We start from the raw sequence: 6931 nt of genomic DNA on the forward strand, positions 1-6931 counted from the left end.
CCCCGCGCCGTCGCCGCCTAGCCCCGACGCCGTACGTCGCCGCCCCGCCCCGCCCCGTCCCGATTTTGTTAGATTTTTTTTTGCTAATTTAATTATTTGATGTTGTAGTTAATTTAGATGTGTAGTATAATTTAGATGTGTACTTAATTGAGTTAGATTTTTTTGTAGTTCATAGATTTTTTTGTTAGATGTGTAGTAATTTAGATGTGTAGTTCATAGATTTATTTTCATATTGTGTAATTTGTTCATATTTTGTTATATTTTTTTTATGTTAATAGCTTTTTTTGGTGATCGTTCCTTATCTTTGGGTGTCCACCGCCCGCGACGATACCCTTCGGTGCTATGGTTCTAGCTGTATTAATTAGCGATGCTACATGTATGATAGTATTCGAGAAGTATTCGACGATGTACGGACACAAAAGATGAGTTACTTTTGGTTATAATTGAATGCATGCTAATTTTAATACTACTTTATTTTAAGATTTGGTTTTGCTTATTGAATGCTCATATTGGAAAAATACTCCTACTTTGAATGCTAAAATTGAAGATCACTCTATGCAGAAATCTAGGAGCCCCCTCCATCATCCACGCTGTCGTGGGGGTAGCTTCTCCTTCATTCCCGTGTGCTAGACAATTTGGTGTAATAATAATGCACTTGGAAATGAAAGGAGGAGTTACGTACCATCACCGATAGTCAACCCGTGATTAATAATAATGATCTAATTTAGATTTTTTAGTACATATATTTAATTGTACAAGTTTAATATTTGAATTATGAACTTAGGCCGGAAATGTCGTACTCGGACGAGGAAAACCGCCCGGGGGAGTGCGACTAGTGCCACGACGACCGAGGTATGTGCGACAGGTTCATTGAGGTGGACGAAGATCGGCGCTTCAGCATTAAGCTCGAGGAGACCTTCGATGTTCATACGGTACACAACGATGACAATAGTTTTTTTCGTAATTAAGCACGACTTCAACTATTTTAACATGTATTTTTCATCTTTCCAATTCGACTAGCTTATCCCATGCTATGCAAGACGCTATGTCTTGGAGAAGATGGGTTTTGAAGACCATGAAAGTATGGAAACCAAAAAAATTCTTCTAAGGACCCATCATGGTGTGGATTTTCAAGTAAAGATGTACAATGCTGAAAGTGTAACCCATTTTGGTTGCAAAAATTGGGAAGCACTTTGCAAGATGTATGGTTTTGATGAGGGTATGCTTGTCACCATGGATCTTGGTGATCCTACAATCCAGAAAGACAATATGGGCATTTGGGTCCTTATGGATACACCTCCAATTCTTCTCCCACGTGAGCTTAACATAGTTATTAAGTAATTTATATTGTTTATTTCAAAATAGTTGACAGCTTGTTTCCATTGACAGCTTATTTTCATTCTTCAAAGAATGTGCGGAAAATGGTAGACAAAACCCACTACACCGATGGCTCCGAAAATCATCTGATCGCATTTTGTACTGATCTTGAGAATTACAATGTCTACAATCGAACTCCTCAACATTATGGTCAATACGTGCCACTAGTGCACGTGTTGAACTACGGTAACTACCATGGAGATACCCTGGTAAGATTCTTTACTATTACGACATCCCTGCATCTTTTTAAATACTTCTAAAACTAGTACATCATTGCTAACTACGAAGTTATTACTATGTTTTTCAACAGATAATCCCGAATAATTGTGTGCCTCATCTGATGTATACGCACAGCCGCCTTGATGTTTTGAACATACAACCAGGTCGTCCTACGAATCTCAACTGTCCATACCGGATTTCTAAAAGAACTGGAGACATGACAATCAAAGAATGGAAAAAATGTATGGACAGTCGTAAGGAGCTTCTTGCAAGCAAAAGGAGGCGAAGCGCAAGAATTGGAGACAGGATGATCTTCATTCTTCATAATGGAGAGTCAGGGTCTATATTGTTTTATGCTATTTTACCTTAAGGGTGTTTAGGTCCTACCTGATACTGATGATAATGTGCTAAGAACAATTATGTAGGTTTGGGCTCGATGACTATGAGGATGATGATCGTATGACTTGTTATTAATAACGAGTAGAAGTTGTATGATGATGAATGATTAGTAGGACTTGTTATTATATATGATGATGTATGATGCGAGCATGCATGAGTTATTATATATCAGCGGGTGAAATGAACATAGCAGTTGCGTTGGTAAACCAAGGACGAAGATATAAGAGAGGACACTTCTCTCTAATAACAACCTAAAATTAACCCCCAAAACCCCTAAACCAGCCACTTTTTTTTAAAGAAAAACCTCAGCTGCTGACACGTGGAAGCCTTTTGGTCCCGGTTCATGTCACCAACCGGGACCAAAGGCCCCCTTGCCTGGACTGTTCGCAGTGGCCACGTGGAGGCCCATCTGTCCCGGTTCGTGTTAGAACCTGGACTAAAGGATGGAGGCATTAGTAACAACCCTTTAGACTAAAGGCCCTTACGAACCGGGACAAATGCCATGTTTTCTACTAGTGATACATAACTTGCTTACTAACAATAAGATAAGTGCTTACTAAAGGAACTGCTCCCGTGCCACTCCATGAGCGGAACCAGGGTGCCTAACTCTAATCACCAGAAGCCCACCCATGTCCAACAGGATGGTGGGCCGCCACTACCACTACCGGTGGCGTATCCACGGCAGCGGTCGCCCTGCCCCAAAGGTGATGGTGGGTCGCACGTTTGCACAGCTCTGGGTGAAGAAAATGGAAGCTACCTCTTCTTCAAGAGGTGGTGCTCATAACTTGGGATCCGACAAACTAGAATGTTCCCCCAATTTCAATTTAACATGCCATCCTCGTATTCTACGATTAGATTTTAACCATCAATTTTACCAAAAATATATGAGTCACATGTCATAGAAAGTATACGGTTGGAAACAATTTTTTCTTATGAACTGAATTATATGCTATTTTTTCTGTTATATAATGCACGTTTTATTGGTCATATTGATGGCCAAAGTTGATCTCAGAATACATTGATACCATATAAATAGAGGTGGGGGGAGTACAATAATTTTGAACGGTGCTACCTGTTTATTACTTGGCCCATGGGTGGACTCCTATCCGGGCTAGATGCACATGAACCACATAAACGAATAAGAACCATCTCCACCATCCGCGATGAATCCTCGATGACCCTCGGGTGCAGATGAGGTGTGGGATGTGTTATGGATGCAAATTGTCTCTATTGCACAAGACTTGGGGTACAAGGAAATAGACATAGCATAATAAGGAGTCCTAGACCAATACTAATATTCCTTAACAGGAGGCAGGCTAGGGACTCGGGAGGCAGATCTATGGCTAGCAAAGGATTTATAGAATAACTTGAGAGAGTTTTGCTCAATCCACCTTCCCAAGGGGATCTCCCGGAGTGGGATTCAAGGCCTCCTCTTATGGCAAAGACACTAAGGAGTAGCAAGACCTCTTGCAGAGAAGATTCCTCTTGGAATACAATTTAAGTCTCCATCTTGTAGATGAACTATCCCCTCTGTTTACCCTTTCCTTTGGATGTTGTTGGATCTACGTGACTTTAGGTATGAGATGTGTAGTTGGATGTGGGATCTGATCTATCTTTGTGTTTACCCTCTTTGATTTCCAGCGTCAATTGTGAATATCAGGACACCCCTATGGTTTGCCCAGTATCATTTTGTCTTCAGGTCTATTTTTAAATAACGGCAAACCATAAGAATAATGTCCACATGTCAATGCTAATTTCAACGATATGCGTGCTAATGCATTAAAAATAACACGATAGATGGTTGACAAGTGAGAGATGCATTGAGGATGCACATGGTCGCGTCAGCGGTCTCGTGAGGGTAATCTAACTTAGAACAATATTTTTTTAAAAGAAAATCCTACAGTACGTCAACAATACAAGCCATGCATCAATTTCACCGAACTCGGAGAAAACCAATGGGCCGTATTAAGAGCACCCCGTCGCTCATCTCCCAAATCGCTTTTTTGCAAACAAATGAGGAAAATTTAGGTGTGAATGTACTCTTGAGTTTTTCCAAAGAGATCCAGGTCAAGATTTTGGATACCGAATTACTTAAATTTACAAAGGGGTGTCGGGATCTGCGATTACCATAGTTACCCGAATATATCGAACGGTTACCGCACGAAAAAAATTGAATGGGTTTTGACTTTAAATTTTGTTTAAATCAGGAAAGTAGAGTGAACCAACAAACTTACTTATGGTGAAACCTAGCTCATTGGGAGGTAAGTTCTCTTACTGGCCTCTGCTCCAAGGTTCAACAAATATTTATTTCCGAGGGATTAAAAAAATTCAAGTTTTTTCCGGGTAAACCCACTTACCGAGGTGTGCTGGAAAACCCGTTTCTTGGCGATAACTGAATCTACCACTTGGTAACCAAAACCATGATCCAAGGTGCTTATAGCAGAGGCACAGTAGTGATGTGGGCTGCCTAGCGGAAAGCCTAGAAGGGCCATGTGCGAAGTGCAGGAACTCATTCTCATCTTCACACTCAAGCTAACGAATGTGATTTATCTATGATTTTTCTTTGCTTCCATAATTAGTGCATGAACTTCTAACTCGATCTAGGTTTGTTCCTGTGAAACCGTTGTTTTGTAATGTTAAGTTGGTAGCTCTGGTATATGATATCTTGTGGTTTACTACTCTACTAAGTCGAGCTAGAGTTCGAGAGCCTATATTCTGAAATTACTGAAAGGGGCAGGTTGCAAAAGAAATGCCACACACGAGAAAACTATCTCTGATGTAAAATGAATAAAAAATATTTTTTATTAATAAATTGATTGAACTTCTAGATTTTAATTTTGTGGCACATAATCTGGGTATTAAATCCAGGGACTGGGGACAAGAACTATTCTCAACCCAACATAAACAAAACAACAGACCTAGTAGATAACAAAACTGAAATAATCAGAACTAAAAATAAGTGTTAATTTAGAAATGGATGTATTAAGCAAGAAAGTGTGTTATTGTCAGTAAAGTTAAAAGCAAATCTAGTATAATAATAAAAAACAGCCATCAAAGAGAAATGGTGTCTAGATACTAACCGAAGCAGTTCGTGGAATCCGAAGAAAGGACATCCCTAAAAAGTAACTGATGCACCTTTGACCATCGTGCCTTGAATTAATGTAATGTATCCAAGTGCACTCCATTGCTGGATTAGACGATTTCTGTGCATGACGAAGCCCTTGGGGAAGACTGCCAAGTACGTGAAACACATTTTGAATTCTGGTTTCATGTGGTAATAGCTCAGCAGTAGCCTCTCTAGTGTTTATTTCTGATCTCTTAAACCCAAATCAACCTTGGTGTCTCTTATATTTTCCCATGCTCCTGCGGTCCTTAGCTCTGACATTACTTGCCCAAGAGCATTTGCCACGAGTGGTAAACCCCCACACTTGCCTGCAATCTGCTTTCCGATTTCTTCCAAGCCATTGAGGTCATCATCAGGCCCAAATGCCCTTTGCTTTATTAATTCCCAACAGTCACTAGGTTCTAAAACACCCAAATCAATTATGTCAGACTCAGGAACTGGGCAAATTTTCCTTTGATTTGCAAGAAAACCCGTGCGCAATTGTTGCACTACGCGTAGGTTTCGGGTAGTTACTATAAGACGACTACCCTTGCGGCCATGCTGTAACATCTCCTTCAAGCTTTCAAGATTATTTCCATCTTCTTCCCAGAGATCATCCAGAACAATCAAGTATCTTCTTTTAGCAAGTTCTGTTTTCAGAACTTGTTGCAAATCGCAGTCAAGTTTGCACATCGAGGAACCGGAAAATTTTGAAGATGCAAATATGGAAGAGTGTTGGCGTCGTGCTATGGACGAGGAGTTGGGTTCGATCCAAGACAACAAAACATGGGAGCTCGTGGATCCACCCAACGACCATAAAATCATAGGGCTCAAGTGGGTGTACAAAGTCAAGAAAGATGCCGAAGGAAACTTGGTGAAGCAGAAGGCAAGGCTCGTAGCCAAAGGATACGTGCAAGAGCAAGGTGTAGACTTCGAGGAAGTGTTCGCTCCAGTCACAAGGATGGAATCAGTGAGGCTAGTTATAGCTCTCGCGGCTCAGGAATCTTGGAGGCTACATCACATGGATGTAAAATCTGCTTTTTTGAACGGGGAGTTGAAAGAAGAAGTATATGTGAAGCAACCATCGGGTTACATCAAAAAGGGAGAGGAGCACAAGGTAAAGGCAAGGATCGTCTCCTAGTGGGCATCTATGTTGCTGATCTCTTGATAATTGGAGCAGATGAGGAGGAGATTGCTAGATTCAAGCTACAAATGAAGGAGCTTTTCAAGATGAGTGATCTAGGGCTCTTGACTTACTATCTCGGGATCGAGGTACATCAAAAGCCGGACGGAATCACACTATGCCAGGAGGCATATGCAAAGAAGATTCTTGAAAGCTGTAGCATGGAGGACTGCAATCCAAGTCATGTTCCAATGGAGCCTCGACTTAAACTTAGCAAGAGGAGCCAAGCACCCGCGGTTGATGCAACGGAGTATAGAAGTGTGGTCCGGAAGTTGAGGTATCTCATGAATACAAGACCGGACTTGGCCTATTCCGTTGGTATAGTGAGTCGCTTCATGGAAGCACCCACGACGGAACATTGGGCAGCTGTGGAAAATATACTCAGGTACATCAAAGGGACAACAAACTTCGGTTGTGTCTATTTGAGAGAGAAGAAGGAGGAGATGGTGGAGCTACTTGGCTACTGTGATAGCGACGTGGCAGGAGATGTGGACGACCGTAAAAGTACCTCGGGCGTGGCATATTTCTTGGGAGGAAGCATAGTGAGTTGGCTATCACAAAAGCAGAAGGAGGTCGCATTATCATCTCGTGAAGCAAAGTATATTGCAGCTGCAACCGCGGTCAGTCAAGGCGTTTGCCTAGGAAGACTA

The 6931-nt window shown here is 41.4% G+C and overlaps 1 pseudogene; it reads right to left on the reverse strand.

The window, feature by feature from the left end:
* LOC119310688 overlaps positions 1 to 5791 on the reverse strand; it is a 42909-nt pseudogene extending 37118 nt beyond the window's left edge.
* Positions 5792 to 6931: the final 1140 nt, after the last annotated feature.

This window comes from Triticum dicoccoides, chromosome 5B, assembly GCF_002162155.2.
Source record: "Triticum dicoccoides isolate Atlit2015 ecotype Zavitan chromosome 5B, WEW_v2.0, whole genome shotgun sequence".
Lineage (NCBI taxonomy): Eukaryota > Viridiplantae > Streptophyta > Magnoliopsida > Poales > Poaceae > Triticum > Triticum dicoccoides.